Genomic DNA, 18,197 nt, shown 5'->3' on the forward strand with positions numbered 1-18,197 from the left:
GTGTCTATTTTCCAGAAAGGGGTCATTTGGGGGGGTTTGGGGCTATCCTGGCATGTCAGGGCCTTCGAAACTGTGATAGGTAGTGAGGAAGTGTAATGAGGATGTTACGCACCTTCAGGCTTTCAAAGTGGTCATTGGATTTCAGGCTCCTGTATGTGGCTAGGCTCCCAAAAAGTCTCGCACATGTGGTATCCCCATACTCAGTAGAAGTAGCAGAAGGTATTTTGGGGTGTAATTCCACATATACCCATGGCTTGTGCGAGAAATAAATCATTTAAATGACAACTTCGTGAAAAAAAAAGAAAGTTGTGGATAAAAAATAAATCTTCCATGGACTCAACATGCCTCTCAGCAGATAGCTTAGGGTGTCTAATTTCCGAAAAGGGGTCATTTGAGGGTGTTTGTACTATTCTGGTATTTTAGCACCTCAAGAAATGTGATGGGCAGTCAGAAAGTAAAAGCTATGTAAATTCCATTATCTATACCATAGTTTGTAGACGCTATAACCTTCACAAAAAGCAATCAATATACACTTATTGGGATTTTTTTTAACCAAAAACATGTAGCAGAATACATTTTGGCCTAAATTTATGACAAAAGTTTAGTTTTTTTAGATATTTTTTATGACCAAAATGAGAAAATATTGTTTTTTTTAAAAAAAACTTTTTTTCTTCAAAACTTTTTCTGGTTATAGCACCAAAAATAAAAAGTGCACAGGTGATCAAATACCACCAAAAGAATGCTCTATTTGTGTTAAAAAAGGACATAAATTTAATTTCTGTACCGTATTGCATGACCGCGCAATTGTCCGTTAAACTAGCGCAGCGCTGTATAGCAAAAAAATGTTGTAAATTGCAGTATCTATACCATAGTTTGTAGACGCTTTAACTTTCACACAAAGCAATCAATATGCACTGATTGGGATTTTTTTTACCAAAAACATGTAGCAGAATACATTTTGGCCTAAATTTATAACTAACTTTGAGTTTACTATATATTTTTTATAGCTGAAAGTAAAAAATATCGTTTTTCTTCAAACTATTTTGTATTTTTTTGTTTATAGTGCGAAAAATAAAAAGCGCACAGGTGATCAAATACCACCAAAAGAAAGCTCTATTTGTGTGAAAAAAAGGACGTAAATTTCGTTTAGGTGCAGCATTGCATGACCGCGCAATTATCAATTGAATTAGTGCAGCACCAAGTAGCAAAAAGAGGCCTGGTCATTAAGGGGGGTAAATCCTCAGGAGCTCAAGTGGTTAATAATCATTATAATAGCTAATAACAGCCATATTCCCTTCAGCTACAACTCAAACTTAACATCGTCACGCTGGTGCCTCCCAGCCCTTTAAGGGGTTTCAGATGCTGGGAGGGCAGAGTTTTAGGGTCATTTGACTGTCGTGATTCGCTGTCACGGCAGTCACATAATCGGTCCCGATTGGGTTTTAGGGTCATTTGACTGTCGTGATTCGCTGTCACAGCAGTCACATAATCGGTCCCGATCGCAAGGGGAGATCGGGACCTTGCCATGAGACACCGACATATGTGCTGGGAGTGCGCAGGGCACACACTCTCAGCAAATATGTGTCTTCAAATGGTATGCAAATATGCGACCATTCAGCGTCAAGGCCCAGCAGCCCAGAGGCTGCATAATTGCGTATGGTCGGCGTCAAGGGGTTAAAGTGGAACTTTACCTATGACAACTTGATAAAAAACAATGTTCTTTAGTAAGACACAATCATTCCACATTAGTCTATCAAAATGAGTGTGTGCTGTGAATTGCCTCCAGTATTGATCCTGTTTTTTTTTTTGCTGAAGCCCAAAGTCCTGAACAGTATTAAATCCATAGGCTGTCAGCAGATCTGCTCTACAAATCTGGCACATTGCCAACCTGAAGTGATATATCAAGACTTAATTTTCTGACTAAAGTTCCATTTTAACCAGAAGGAAGAACAGGAGACAAAAGAGAAAAACAATGGAAACCATTTTCTAAAGGATCAAATATAGTCTATACATATCCACTTTGAATTAATTAAATCAAATGTATATTACGAGTCATATTTCTAAAATAAAAAGATAAGTATCAACTTATATACAAGCTGGGCAACTGTCTGAAGCAAAGAGAGGGCAAAAAAGAAATGGCAAGAAGGATATAAATTTGGCACTACACCCTTTAACCCCTTCGTGCCTAAGGATAAAACAAATCTTAATGCCAAGCACAATTTTGCAACTTGGACATGTGTTAGCAAAATCATACATATCATCACAACCAGTGGAGTCCCGAGGCAGGTGCGGGGGGTGCGGTCCGCACCGGGTGACACCGACTGCACTAGGTGACACCGGACCCGCTCCACAAAAAGGTAAGTTGTAAAGCAAGTCGACGATCCCCGCGGGATGGATCCGATCCATCCTGCGGGGATTGTTGGCTTTCTTTACAACCTATATGGGGTGACAACGCACCCACTGCAAGAAAAGGATGGATCGGAAAAGAAACCCGCTCCAAGAGGATGGATCGGATCTGCGGATTGAGCATAATGGATCGGAGTCCGATCCATTATGCTCAATCCGCAGATCCGATCCATTCTGCGGGGCTCGTCGGAGGGGGTGTCACCAAGTGTTACCGCACCAGGTGACACCAACCCTAGGGACACCTCTGATCACAACTACTTTGTGCATCCAGGTGGATTATACCTTGTTTTTTTAAGCACAGAATGGGCTTTCATTTGGTGGTAAATGAAAATGGACATCTGCTGATTTTTTTTTATTACCAAAGGAAAACTGGCCAAAAATAGTAAATTTTTTTTAAATTTAGCTGTATATTTCTTGCTACTACCATAATCTGCCACCAAAGAACGACCCAAAATAATTTCTCCTGCTCCTGACATTTGCAGCAATACCACAGTTGTTGTTTGTACCCATAGTACAGCACAGAAACAATAGTGCGCAATTTGCTTTTTTTTTATCCTGCCACTAACTGACACTGATACTATTTTAAAGATTAAAAAAAAAATCCTGACCCCCAAAAAACCTGACCCTGACTCTTGACATTGACCTTGACCTTTGACCTTGACCCAAACATTAACCCTGGCACAGATCTAGATCAAACCAAACCAGGTATTTTTGGTTATTTATTTATTATTAATTATTTATTTATTTTTACACATTCTTTTTTTTTTCTCTGAAAGGACAGAGAGAGATACAATGTATCTCTCTCCTCCATTCAGAGAGAGAAAACAAGGGGGTGGGCTACACAGTGACTGATCACTTTGATAGCCAATCAGAGGCTATCACAGCGATCAGATGAATCGGGAGTTCTGGGTCCCAGTCATTAGAATGGTACCCAGGGATTTCAGTGACACCCTGGTCTTTGTGCTGGGAATGCACCATGTGGCGGTCTCCCAGCAGAAAGACAGCTACGCAAATTAGCGGCCCCACGGGAAAAAGCCCAGTTCTGTGTAATTTGTGTAAGGTCGACGCCAAGGGGTTAAATGTATAGTAAAAATATTTAGCTCATGCTCAGCGCAGTGCACAATCCAGGTAGTGGAATCAATGATCTCCTGGGTGAATACATGGGAGTTACTTTATCCCAGGCCTTTTAAGATGGCCAAAGAAACCTAATCCAGAAGAAGCCAACGAAACGATGTTGTCACTGTAGGGGGAGATCTCAGAAAATGCATCACTAGAGGTGAGTATAATTCCACTTTAAAGAGTGACATAGTGGCACTAGCCCAACCCTATTCACTTATAGTCCTCCCTCATAGCTCAGCTCCTCTATTGTAGCCACTATGCTTCTAAGTTTGGGAGAGCCTATGACCTCCTCCCAGAACACCATCATCTGATAAAGAGGATCATCAACTCTGTTTATTTCTTATATGGACTAAGTGATATAATATCTTCAGTTTGTATTTTATAGGTAGTTATATTAATCCTGCAAAAGAAGATTTGTATTTTGACAATAAAATATCACTGCTGTAAAAAAAGGTAATTTTGAAATGCAGTGATCCTAAGTACACCTAACCCTCTGCCTGCATGAGCTCCTCCTATTTAACCTTGAAAATATTTCCTAAACTCCCAGCCTCCCCATCCTGCTAACAGTAAACACAAATTTTGTATGTATCTTAACCTAACTCTTCCCAACAATGAATTCATCTTATTAGTAGTGTAAATGTCCTGCACAAGTCCTTACACTGGTGGTTTGGAGACCTAGCAGCATCAATATCCCAATGCCAACATAAAAAGATGCAATGAAATCCCCTTTCCAGCCCAGGGGTAGAACACAGTGTACATTTAATTTCACTAACAAAACAGTTACCTAGCAAATGTAAAATAATTATTTTAGCATCAATATTATATGTTAGAAATAGAAAACTAATTAGAATCCCTGCACTTTTACACTTTAATGGCAACTAAATGTGAATATGAAGCCCATGTATAACTCAAAGCTTGAGTGCAACAGCAAACAACAACTGGTATACAGATGTGCTTAAAATACCTTGGAAGTAAAATACCTTGCTGATTAGTGTAAATATCATTAATTAAATATTCCCAGGCTAATTGAGAAGGCTGAAGGTCCCAAACCCATTATTATTATTATTCAGGATTTATATAGTGTCAACAGTTTTAGCAGCACTTTACAATATAAGGGAGACAATATAATTAAAATAAATTTCAGTACAGAAGGAATAGGAGGGTCCTGCTCGTGGAGCATACAATCTAAAGGAAGGGGGAGGTGGTACAAAAGGTGATAGCTGTAGGCGATGTTCTGGTGGAGGTGACTCAAGTACAGTTCTTAGGTGGACGTGGGGTAGGCTTCCCTGAATAAGTGAATTTTCAAAGATTTCCTAAAGGCAGACAGGGTGGGGACTCGCCGGACATACTGCGGTAAGGAGTTCCAGAGGATGGGAGAGGCTCTGGAGAAGTCCTGGAGGTGAGCATGGGGGGAGGTGATGAGGGAGCTAGATAGCAAGAAGTCTTGGGAGGAGCAGAGCAGGCGATTTGGACAATATCTGCGGATGAGGTTGGTGATGTAGCTATGGGAAGTGTTGTGGATGGCTTTGTATGCTGTGGGTAGTATTTTGAATTTTATACGTTGGGTTAGTGGAAGCCAACGAAGGGATTGGCAGAGAGGGGCAGCAGTCGCCGATCGGATGGTAAGGTTTATGAGTCTAGCAGCAGCATTTATAATAGACTGAAGGGAGGATAGCCTGTGTAACGGTAGACAAGTGAGGAGGGAGTTGCAGTTATCAAGGCGGGATAAAACCAAGGCATGGATACGTTGTTTTGTGGTGTCATTGGTCAGAAAGGGGTGGATTTTGGAAATGTTCCGAATGTTGAGAAGGCAGGATTTAGCCAGTGATTGGATGTGGGTCCTAAAGTAGAGGTCAGAGTCTAGGATTAGACAAGAAGTTAGTGGAATCAAGAAAGTTTGCAGACAACGCATTGCCGAAAGGAAGGTGAGTAAAGTTCTGTTTTAACCACTTCAATACTGGGTACTTTTACCCCCTCCTGCCCAGGCCAATTTTCAGGTTTCAGCGCTCTCACACTTTGAATGACAATTGTGCGGTCATGCAACACTGTACTCGAACTAAATTTTTATCATTTTGTTCAAACAACTAGGGCTTTCTTTTGGAGCTATTTAATCACCACTGGGGTTTTTATTTTTTGCTAAAATAGCAAAAAAAACAAATTGAAAAAAAATCCACGTTTTTCTTTGTTTCTGTGATAAAAGTTTGCAAATAAATAATTGTTCTTCATAAATTTAGGCCAAGATGTATTCTGCTACATTTCTTTGGTGAAAATAACCCAAATCAGTATTTGAATTATTATTTAGTCTGTAGGAAAGTTATTGATTTCACAAACTGTGGGATATATCTGAAAATTGATCAATCCTGAAGTACTGACAGCCAATCTAATTTGTTGAGGCCCAAAAATGTCAGAACAGTACAGATATCCTCCAAATGACCACTTTTTGCAAAGTAGATAGTCCGACATATTTCATAAGAGGCATGGCAAGTTTTTTGAAGTTGTACATTTTTTGTCAACATTTTTTGGAAAATGGAGAAATGAAAAAAATTATTTTCACAATTTTTTTTACATACTGTCACCAGTGCAGTATAGCGTCATCATATAACTGCAGTGACAGTGCTCAGGGACACTGACTGGTGACAGTACGAAAAAAAAGTTAATTTTTCTAAAACTTTTTTATTTTTTATTAAATTTTTTTCTTTTTTTAAGATTTTTTTTCATATTACACTATGACCAAAAGAGTATAATGTTACCATAGTACCATTGTACTACTGTGGTGAAGTGATCAGTATTTTTTTTTTTTTTACACAATTTGATTGCTTATAGCAAATAATTTCTTTGCTATAAGCAAGCATTTAACTGAATGGGCTGTGATTGGCCCTGCCTGTGCATGTGATCACTGTGACCATTCACAGCCAGACACACTTGTATACAATGGATGGCATAAAAGGAAGCCAGCCATTATTTACAACTGATTGGTCACAGCAGGTCACATGGTACTGGCAACAGGGCCGGTACACAGATCTGTCATCGGATGTGTCCGAGGTACACAGCTGGTGACAGATCTCACCACAGCACGGCCCTGCGGGCATGCGCATTGCGCGACCCGGGAAAGATGTCATATGACGCCCTTCCAGATGGACGAGAGGCTCGTCTGGCCATCATTTTACTATAGGCCAGGCGGGAAGTGGTTACAGAGAAAATTTCAATTTGCCCATTCAGGACAAAAATTACAGTCTCGCTTTAGCCCGCCCTGTACCTTCTTATAGTCAGCCCTCATCGCTCAGTTCCTCTATCACAGCTGCTGTGCTTCCTAGTGTGGGGGAGCATACAACTTCTTTCCAGAACACTGATGATGATGTCATTAACCCCTTTAGGTTTGACACTATTCAACACAGATGTTTCCCAGGGGTTAACTCCTGGAGCAAGGGCATGAAGGGAAGAATGGAAAAGGTAAGTATAAGTTGGTTAGGGATGAGCTAGCAAAAGACTTTGTAAAATTTCCTTGGTTTGGCAAAGTGAAAGAACGTCTGTGAGTTTTATTTTATAAGATGTTATGTTACTGCTGCAGAACAAAATTTGTATTTTGAGAGTAAAATGCAAAAACTGTAAAACAAGCCAGCGGGAGTGCACTGATGCTAAGTACACTTAACCCTCTTCCTGCATGAACTCTTAACATTTAACCTTGAAAATATTACCTCAACCCTGAATCAGGGGCGGACTGAAAACTCATGGGGCCCCCGGGCAATAGGGGATCAAGGGGTCCCTGTGTCTTTGCCCACACTCAAAGCACACCCAAAAAAGCCTATAAAAAGGTAACGGGCATTTCATGGGGCCCCCTACTGACCTCGGGCCCTTGGGCAGTGCCCGAGTGCTTGAATGGTCAGTGCGCCCCTGCCCTGAATCCTTCCAACAGTGAATTCTGATTTTTAAATATCTTCTTAACCTTATTATCCCCAGCAGTGAATTCATCTAGCCAGCAATGTAAAGTTGGTCTTCTATGGTTCAGCTTTTATTCTTCAGCCATTGGACTGAGAGGAAAAAAAAAAACAGAACAATTTCCCCCATCCATCTCAGTCCTCCCTGCTATTGTATTCTGACAGCGGGGAGACTCCCCTACTTTCAGTATACACAGATCAGGGCTGTAGCCACTGATTGAACTTCTTTCATTTGACAGGGCGGTTGAACATAGTGAAAAGTATACCTTATCGTGCCACTCCAAGCTGTGGATGGAAGGAAAAGGATCGCCCCAGAAGAGGGGAGCATGAGCCCGAGTGATTCCAGTGTCAGCCAATACAAGTGAAGCGATGGATGCTGCTCAACCAACCCCAGGAGTCAAATCTTTAGAAATGGCCCCAGTCGCCATTCTGGTCACGCCATCTGATGAGTTTCGCCCTGCCCGCCTGGGCTTGGGCACAGAGATAGAGGATGTAAGAGGCCAGGAAATTTATATGCACCATTGGCCATGAAAAAAGAATCAGGCCTGTATATGTGATGATAGAGTGAGTGAAAAATTGGAAGAAGACAAGAGAAACTGAATAGTAATGCTGAAATACAAGAGAAGAGAAGAGGAAAGAAAGAAAGAAAGAAAGAAAGAAAGAAAGAAAGAAAGAAAGAAAGAAAGAAAGAAAAAGAAAGAAAGAGAAGAGAAAGAATTGAACAGAAGTTAATCAGTTCATCGATTTCTGCACAACTTCAGGGGCCACACATAATTGAAATTTGCCCAGTAGTTCCTGCTAAACTGGCCAAATTTCAATCCATCCAAAGCCACCTTAAGTGTCCCACTTTATGTGTCTAATAGCACCAATACTCTATGCCAAAGAAAAAGATTCAATCCCGTATCCTTTCCCGCCCAAGGATAGAAACAAAAAAAATTACATCTAGCAACTGTAAAAGTAATTATTTTAGTGTCAGTATTATATATTTTAATTAGAGAACCACTTAGAAACCATGCATTTTTACACTTTGATTGCAAATAAATGTCAACACAAAGCCTTTGTATAACCTAATATTTGCGTGCAACAGCCAACAGCTGGCATACAGATGTGCTAAAAATACCTATATGGTGAAAATCTTGGCTGATTATTGTAAATGCTTTTTAATAATCCGTGGGAAGTATTAACACAGCTAGTTAATATTTACATGTAGAATATGCACAACCTTGAAAAAAATTGAGTGAGCAATTACTTGTGTGTAATTGTCTGAGCTACATGAACTAATCACTTTGATGTTGTTATAGCAGGTGGTAGGTGGAAGCCACACTTCTCAAGTATCCACCTACAGCTAATTGCTAGAAAAAGAAGGGAATGCTTTGCTACAGTAAGCCACTTCTCTCATCTTTCTGCCATTCCAGCACACCCCCTTCTCTGTTTTAATATATTGTTTTCACTTTCTGCGTAGATAAAAAAAGATCAAAGTCACAACCCAGAAAATCTGAAATTCAAAGTCTTCAATGCCTTTCCAAGAAAGTAATAATAAGTTTATTATTTATAGGTTACATTTTAATAATATCAGCATAAAAAGAATAGCATTAGGATACCAAATATTAGCAACAATTTGTATGTAAAACTGAAAAGGTTGGCAGGTGGCTTATTTTTGGATCTTTTGTTGTTTGTGGTTTGTAGTTTAGAGGCCAAGATGAAAAAAATCTGGGATGAAAGACAGCAAATGTATTCATAAGTGTTTAATGGTTCTGCTAAGTGGTTACAAGGTTTCAGATGTAATTCGTATCAGTTAAGATGCAAAATTTTCTCTAAATCTTATCTGCAGGGTTTTTTTCCACATTTTTTTCAAATATAAAACAGCGCAAAACACAAACTGCCTCACACCAATCAATATAAGTGAGCAATAATAAATAACGTATTCCCTAAATAATATTATATTATTAATAAAATAATAAACATTACACTTTAGTATAAGTGTCACAAAAAATATACTTTAGTATAAGTGTCACAAAAATTTTTAAAAGGTAATAACTAGCATAACCTTCTCCACTTAGCAAAATGGCCACTTGGAACGCACCGCTTGGCGTGCGTTCCACTCACCGGAAATGACGTAGGACGTTGGGACAGCCAGCCGGAAATACATCAATGCGTTTCGCGGTGCGTTCCAAGTGGCCATTTTGCTAAGTGGAGAAGGTTTTCTTTGAAGTCTGTCATCCTGTTGTATACAAGGGTGTGAGGTCCTGCTACAGGATTTGTGGAATTTCGTTTTTATCTACAATAAATGCTGGTTATTACCTTTTAAAATGTGAGTGGTCTGGCTTAAAGTTGATTTTAGGTGAGAGTCAAAACAGTATCACACTATTAGTTTCTTTTCTTCCTGGAACCTGGTGGAGTTGACGAGGGGAACAATTGGAGGAATATCCATGTCTCTGAGGTGGAAATAGTTGGAGGTCATAAAGGGGGTCCTGGAGCCCTAACTAATCCTGAAAGGCGTTATACTCACCAAATATCTGGTGAGTGTAGTTCATGTTGGTTTTTGCACTGGTGGATGGTGGAAGGATCACTATAGGCACTAAAGATTTTTCAATCAAAACAAATAAAAATGTTTGTGTTTTGGGGCACTGGACTTCTTTTTGTATGTGTCACTTGATTTTTTATTTTTGTATGGGTCACATGATTTTTTGTTAATATATTTTTTTAGTTTGTTTTGTTGTTTTTTGCCTTCTTTTTTTGTATGTGTCACTGGACTTTAAATTTTATTATATATTATTAGACAAATTTTTTGTGACACTTATACTAAAGTGTAATGTTTATTATTTTATTAATAATATAATATTATTTAGGGAATAAGTTATTTATTATTGATCACTTATATTGATTGGTGTGAGGCAGTTTGTGTTTTGCGCTGTTTTATATTTGAAAAAAATTATTTTGGTTTTTATACCTGTGCACAGCAGCATTTCACTTAAAGAGTGTGATAGTAAATTGGTCCTGGGCGCTGTAGTTTTTCTATTTGCATTCATTTTTTTCCACATTTACTTCAAAAATAAAGACAGGCCCTGTTCTGGATGAAATACAAAAGGTGCTGCAAGAACTGTGGTAGGACAGATCAACAACTATAGCAGACAGCTATAGCCAGACTCAAGAGGCTGTGTCTGAACATTAACCTACAAAACACCAATGAATGTGGTCTGGTGGCTATCAAGCATTTTCTTAAAGCGGCACTTTACCCATAGCAACGTGATAAAAAAATAATGTTCTTCAGCAATGAACATACATTCCACATTAATAATTATGCTACCAAAGTTAGTGTGTGTTTTAAATTGCCTCCAACATTGTTCCTGTTTCTTTTTGCAGAACTTGCCATTTTGTTGAAGCACAGAGCCCCTGAGCAGCAGAAAATCTTTAGCCTGTCAGCAGATTGGCCTCTACATTTTCGGAAAAGTGCCAAAAAAAGAGAGAAACTGAGCACATGCAGAGATTGCTGGGACAGTGTATTACTGGATTTTAAATAGTATAGGACAGGTGCTTGTTTTTAATGTTTTACATAGCTATACCTGGAAAAGAGGCCAGCAGGAAGTGAACTAGCAAGACTTAATTGTAACCAGAAGGAAGAGCAAAAGAAAAACAATGCATGCCATTTTCTAAAGGATCAAATATATTCTATCCGTATCCAGCTCATCAGCACCCTCATAGTTCCTTGTGAACTACAAGCCGTCTGCCACAGCGGCAGGCGATAGTTTTAGTTAATTCATTCACAGAACTCTCCGAAAGAATGATGCGGTCATGTGGGTGGAGCCCTGTATGGCCATGCTGCTTTTAAATAGTGACGGCTGGTGTGGGGAGAAGATCCCTTGCTGAATCCTCCCCTTGAAGACATCAGATGAGAAAACCTAAGATTGTACACCCCTTGAGGGTTAGGTACTGATGTGAATGTACAATATGTATGTAAAGCGCTGCGTAAATTGACGGCGCAATATAAGTACCTGTAATAATAATAATAATAATAATAATAATAAAATAAAACGTGTAGAGCTTTGATGTGACGTCACCACACACACCAGGTCTGAGCTCGTGGACAGAGGATGCAGCAGGAGGTGGGCTGGTAAATTTTGAATGTGCGCACCACAAGTGTCAATTGTGGCCTGGTTTGATGAAGGTGTTTGGTGTACAGTTTTATAGAAAAAAATTTGAATGGTACGCTACGAAGCTTTTTCTCCTCCTTTGATTCTGTTTGCACCGTGGAACAATCTTTGTGGAGAGTGCCTGTGACAGCTTTGAGAAGAGATCCCTGGAGCCACTTGAGGGTTGGATCACACATCTAGATGCACTTATACAGTACTGGTTATTTGATACTGCCAGACATTATTTCTGGTGAGTGATCTAGAGAAGATTATGGTAGATTTTGCACTGTAGGTGGAACATGCAGGAGATTTGAAGTTTTACACATTTCACTTTGGAAGTATTGAAAACTTTTTATGCATAGGACATTTTTTTTTATTAAATTGGAATATACTGTAGACTTATTTGTATGGATTTGCTGTAATTATTACACTTTGTAAAGCAATGGACACTTTGCCAATAGTGCAGAAAAAATGGGTGTAATAACACTCAGCACTTACGCACTTTGTAATGTGGTTATATTGGAAATGTTGCATTAGGAGGTGATAATACTGTTTTCCTATATTTATTTATAACTGCTGATGTTTTAAATCATATAGATAGCACCCTATAGGGAAATTGTCTGTTTAGTTCTCTGTGGCGCAGGTCCAATTTCTCTTTCCTTCCCTTCTTTTTGTCAAGGTCCTACCTTTCCTCAGAGTTGGTGCTACTCCATGTGCTGGCATCCATCTTAGGTTTCTGCAAAGCATGGTGGGAGCCTTTTATGCTTTCAGGCCTCTGCGGTCCATCCTCCAGAGGGGTGTGGTTGATCCCATTTAAGCCTGTTGTCTGCACTTGCTCTTTGCATTCGTGTCCTGTATGATTGTGTTGCAGCAAGCTCTGGTTCTACTCTCGTTGTTCTCCTGGAAACCGACTCGGCTTTGACTAAGACTATTCTCTGCCTTATCCCTTTATCTGACCTCCCGTTGCTGAACCCGGCTCGTGACCTGTGTATTCTTGCCTACCGTCTTGTACTGTCTGTCCCGCTGTTATTGACCCGGCCTGTCCGACTACGCTATCGTTTCCCATCTGGTTCCCACCAGCTATACGCCACTGGCGGCGGCCATTACTGCAGCTTGGGTTACTCGGGGGCCGCGACCTGGTCCCTGGCTGCGTCAAGTCCATCCCCGCCACCAGGGGCCCTGGTGAAAGGCAGCCTGGGGCTTAGACTCCGCGCCCTGAGGGACTCCGGTCTGTGGGTGGTGGCTGTCGTCAGCCGGTGCGTGACCCTACCATTAGGCCTGCCCGTCCATTCCACCGCTCCTGCCCTGACACTTTTCACATGTTGCAGTGTGTTGCGATAATGCATGGCAAAATATGTGTGTTAACGCACCCTACCACAGCGCAAAAGTCTAAATGGTTCCTTAGACACTTGTCACTGAAACAAATGTCTTGATTGGAAAATATTCCCTCTGATCCTGTTCTGGTGAATACTCAACATTTTGGATTTTCACATCAATTTCTGTCTCAGTGATAATGGTCACCAGGACAAATATAAAAGGTGATTCTTACCAGTATGGACATGGACAGCAATAAAAACCTGACAGGGATTCCAAACCCCTTATACTCTATCCAAAACTAAAAAAGAAATAATGTTTTGCTTATGATACACTTTAAAGCCAGCCATAGACAGAGTGATTTTCTTTCCTGCAACCACGGGAATCCCTCCCATGCAGCCATTGTGTTCTTCCTGTGGGGGGAGCCACCCCCAGCAGGAGAATGTACTAATGTCCCTATTGGAAGATTTCCCCTACATTACTTTTCTGGAGACAACCCACAATTTGGGATTTTCTTTATTTTCACCTTCAATGGTAATGGCACACATGACAAATAGAGAGGGTGAATCTCTCTAATGGGGGCAAAGACAGCAATAAAAACCTGATCAGTGTTCTAATCCCTCTCGACTCTATCCAAAACTAAAAAAAAAATTGCCTTTAGTTATACTTCAACCCTTTTGCTGCCAGAGCCTTTTTTGCATTTTTTGCACACATGTTTAAAAAATCATATTAGTCCAGAAGATTACATAAAACCCCCAAATATTATATATTTTCTGAAAGCAGAATCCTTAGAGAATAAAACAGTGGTAGTTCCAATTTTTTATGTCACACAATATTATTGCAAAGGTTTTGCAAAACTTTTAGTAAAAATCACACTAAAGTGAATTCTAGAGAAAGCAAATGAAATAATATACCCATATTTTTGGTAAAATATAAAAGACGAGGTTGTGCCAAGCAAATAGATACCCAACATATCAAACCTTAAATTTGCATGCACTTATGAAATAGTGACAAACTCCAGTACCCTATATTTTCTTTAGACGACACTTGAAAAGCCATCATTTTTGGGTTACGGACAGGGGCGGACTGACAACTCATGGAGCCCCCGGGCAATAGAGGATCATGGGGCCCCTGTGTCCTTGCCCAAACTCAAAAAAGCCTTTGAAAAAGGTACCTGGTACATCTCATGGGGCCCCCTAGTGACCCCGGGCCCTCAGGTAGTGCCCGAGTTTCCAAATGGTCAGTCCGCCCCTGTTTACGGATGAGGTCTGGTGCAAGAATTGCTGCGCTCACTCTGGCGCGCGCAGTGATATGTAACATGTGTATCGCAATCAACGTTTTCATGCATAGGCACCACGACGTGTACGCTCATATGTGCATATACAGTATGTGGGAGTGGGGGCCACCAAAATTTTTTTTTTTTTTGGGGGGGGGGGTGTTATGTGCTTGAGTTTAACTTTATTTTTTTTTACAAAAAAAATGTTTTTTTACTTAACTTTTCTTTTCATCACATTGACACAAAGTCCCCTATGTGATGCTTTTTTGTGATAGGTTGTCTTTGTTCTAAAAAATCCTGCATGTCTCCTTTGTGATCCATTAGATGTAATGCAATGCAAACTGTATTGCAATACATCTATCCCCGGCTATTCTAGCTGACAAAGTGTCAACCATGACCCAGAAGTGACGTCATGGATGTCGCCTTCCAGGTCACACAAAGAAGGGGAGAGGAGCAGATGTTTGTCCGCTTTTCTCTCTCCCCACCACCCACCTGCACCCGCCATGGCTCTCCCCGGACCCGCAGATGGACAAACGGAGCTCGATTACATGGCGGGAGTGCGCCCATGGAGAGGGGCACCAGAACCGGGGGCTGTGGAAGCAATCAGCGGCAGCAAGGCCGCCTGACTGCTTCCACCTGACAGGCAGGAGTCTGCCTGTCAGATTTATACACATCCCCGGAGGCTGCAGCCACTGGATTGTGTATAAAAACCCCTGCTGTCAGAGGTCTGACCTGTCAGCGAAAGGGTTAAGGTGGTTCTAAAGGTGTAAGGTTTTTACCTTAATGCCTTCTCTATGCAATACAGTAAAAAACCTCTGTGTAACTCAACCCCCTCCAGCCACTCCTTATACTTACTTGAGCCTGATCTCGATCCAGCATTGTGCACGAGAGGAGAGGATCTCTCCATCATCATTGGCTCAGAGATATACAGAGTCAGTCCAGAAACCAAGCCACATGAAGCGACTTGCAATGGGGGCACTCAGCAGGGGAGAAGAGCTAGGACAGCCAGCAGGGGACTCGAGGAGAGGAGGATCAGGGCTGTTCTGTGCAAAACCATTGCATAGAGCAGATAAGTATTACATATTTGTTATTTTTTAAAAATACAATTTAATCCTTTACAATCACTTTAAGAGCAACTCAAAATTGAAATATTCAATCACGGTGGTCAAGACTTCCTCATTCCAGCGAACCAACAGTGGTCTAACACTACTGAAATACTGAAAGTGTCACTAAACCCACAACGGTAAAATCGGTCTGTATATGCAGTAAAGCATGCTTGTTATACTCACTGGGGAACCTAAGGGGTTAAACCTCTACATTGTGTAAAAAGGATGTTTGATCCTTTCTTCTCTGTTCCTCCCCTTTTTCAAGCGACCACTTCTTATCTCCAGACTGAACCGTAGGTATGCACATGCTCAGTTTGGTGTGTATTGCTAGAGAGTTTTGTTTTTTTTTCCTGGGAGAGTGCATGTGATTAGTACAGGGCCAATCAGCCAATGTTCAGACAGAGGTCAGGGGATTTCCATCCTCCTAGAGCAAAAAGAAAACTCCTCCGCAGTTTATATTTACTAAAATAATTGCATTTCCATGTTCTGTGAACTCTGGGAGACCAGATATAGTGAATGCAGGGTCCTGGGTTTAGTAACACTTTAATACCATGCTGCTTACCATTTAGTCAAGCTAAAACACTGGTACAGACACAGTTACACCAAACAAACTCTCACCAAATTCCCTTTGTGTTACCTACATATCCTGACTTAGTTAAAACTACATCTGACAATTGGGCTCTTTTTACAGATCTGCCTCCGTGTCTTCCAGAAGCATAACCTCACACTGGTCCATACTCCACTATTGCCAATACTCTGCAATCCTGGGTTTGCACTAGGAACAACAGAAGGCAACTTCCAGAATTTTATAACAAATAACCATGCTTCATATTTTATTCACTTGGGACAATGGTCATTGTTGAGCTCATTGATGAATACAAGAAAGTTACCCTAAGCCTGTAGAAAATCCTGCAACATCTTCTCTAGCTACCCCGGCATCATCACAACCAAATCAGTCAACATGGTCCCATTCCCCAAACACTGGAAGGAAAACCTATAAATTACTCTTCCACCAGATTATTGCCAAAAAATTGCTTACAGATGTCAGGAGCATGCAGCGTTCCTGTGCCATCACAGTTGCTGGTCTCATTCCAGCAACCTGGTTTTGGTTGTGATACAATTTCCCTGTCTGTCTGTCCACCTGCAAAGTGATTGATGTAACCAGTCTCTGGGTGGAGACTAAACCTAATTTAAGTCAGCCAAACCTGCAGTCTCATGCTTGTGATCAGGGGCGGACTGACAACTCATGGGGCCCCCGGGCAATAGGGGATCATGGGGCCCCCTACTACCCCTGGGCCCTGAGTTTCCAAATGGTCAGTCCACCCCTGCTTGTGATATTGCATTTGTAACATGTTCCCCAGCTCCCTGTTTGCCTGCCCTGTTCCTCTGCCAGCTAGTTTGGATCCCCTCATTGATGACCTCGGATTGGATATCGACTGCTCTCTGAACTCTGCCTGCCTTTTGACTATGGATTTGACCCTGACTATTCTGTACCTTGCCTGCTTTGTACTTGGACTGTCATTTTACCACTCTGCCTGTCTGCCAACTGCAAGTACCTGTTTACCATGCTGAGTTCGCGCATGACCTGACGTGGTAGCCAAGCACTGTAGCTTTGTGTATAAGTCCTGGGGGCAACCAAGTAGTGGTAGGCCTGTTTGCCTTATGGGAAATGGGCTGCTATAGGTGAAGAACACAGAAGCCAGGTATAGTGTCTGACCACCTGCAATAGGGGTAAACCTGACAACTAATTTTGCAAGAAATCTATCCTTTCCCACCTCCTTAATACTGACAAATCCTGTGTCCCTGAAAGGAAGAGACTCCTATCCTCGCCCTGTATCCCTGTAGCTATGTAAAGTAGAAGATATCAGACAAATGGAGGACCTCATTCCCTACTCCCAAAACAGGCACAATGCATACTGTACAACATAGTTTTACTGGATTGATTGTAAGTTACATTGGAGACACCCACTCCACTGCTCTCCACCTTAGGGATACCCATCCTCTCCTATCCTCTTATCCACCCCATTTTCTCCTCCCCTCCCCTCCTCTCCCACCATTCTCCTTTTTTTGCTCCCACACTAATCCTTTTCCTCCACTTTCAGCCATCCCTTCACCTTTATGCCTACCCTGTTCTAGTAAATCTTTCCTTATCCCCCCACTTTCCACATGGAAGAAAAATATATTTTAAAAATATTCTTCCCAAATATATTGCCATATATTTGAAATGCTACAATTTTGGCCATATTCAATATATTTCAAAATATATATATATATACACATACTGCATGTTAAAGTGCATTTTTATTACAAAATATATATGAAAAATATTTTTAAAAATACATTTCAAATATATTGATATATTGTATGTCTTTAAAAATACAAATCTACATTTTTGGAATGCATTTACAAATATATGTAAAAAATATATGATAAAATGACTTTTTTATATGTAAAAAAAATCTGAAGAATATATTTAAAAAATATATATTTTTAAAAATATATATTTTTAAATATATTCTTCAGATATTTTTTAACATATAAAAAAGTAATTTTAACATATATTTTTATATTTTTGCATATATTTGTAAATGCATTCCAAAAATGTAGATTTGTATTTTTAAAGTCATACAGTATATTTGAAATGTATTAAATATATGGCAATATATTTGGGAAGAATATTTTAAAAAATATATTCTTCTATGGGTTACCTTCTCATATCACACTTTATCTTGTACCTCCCCCATAAAGCCCCCTTTCACTTAAGCAAAATTTGTGGAAAAAACAGTAACAGTTCTCCTTTCTGTACAGGCACCACATGAGCCTGCATTTTGGCATTATCATTATTTTGATAAGTTATGTAGTTGACAAGTTACTTCTAATATCCCAAACTTCCAAAGCTCTATGCCAGCTT

This window comes from Staurois parvus, unplaced genomic scaffold (genome assembly GCF_062004578.1).
Source record: "Staurois parvus isolate SC_StPar_1 unplaced genomic scaffold, SC_StPar_1.0 ptg000152l, whole genome shotgun sequence".
Lineage (NCBI taxonomy): Eukaryota > Metazoa > Chordata > Amphibia > Anura > Ranidae > Staurois > Staurois parvus.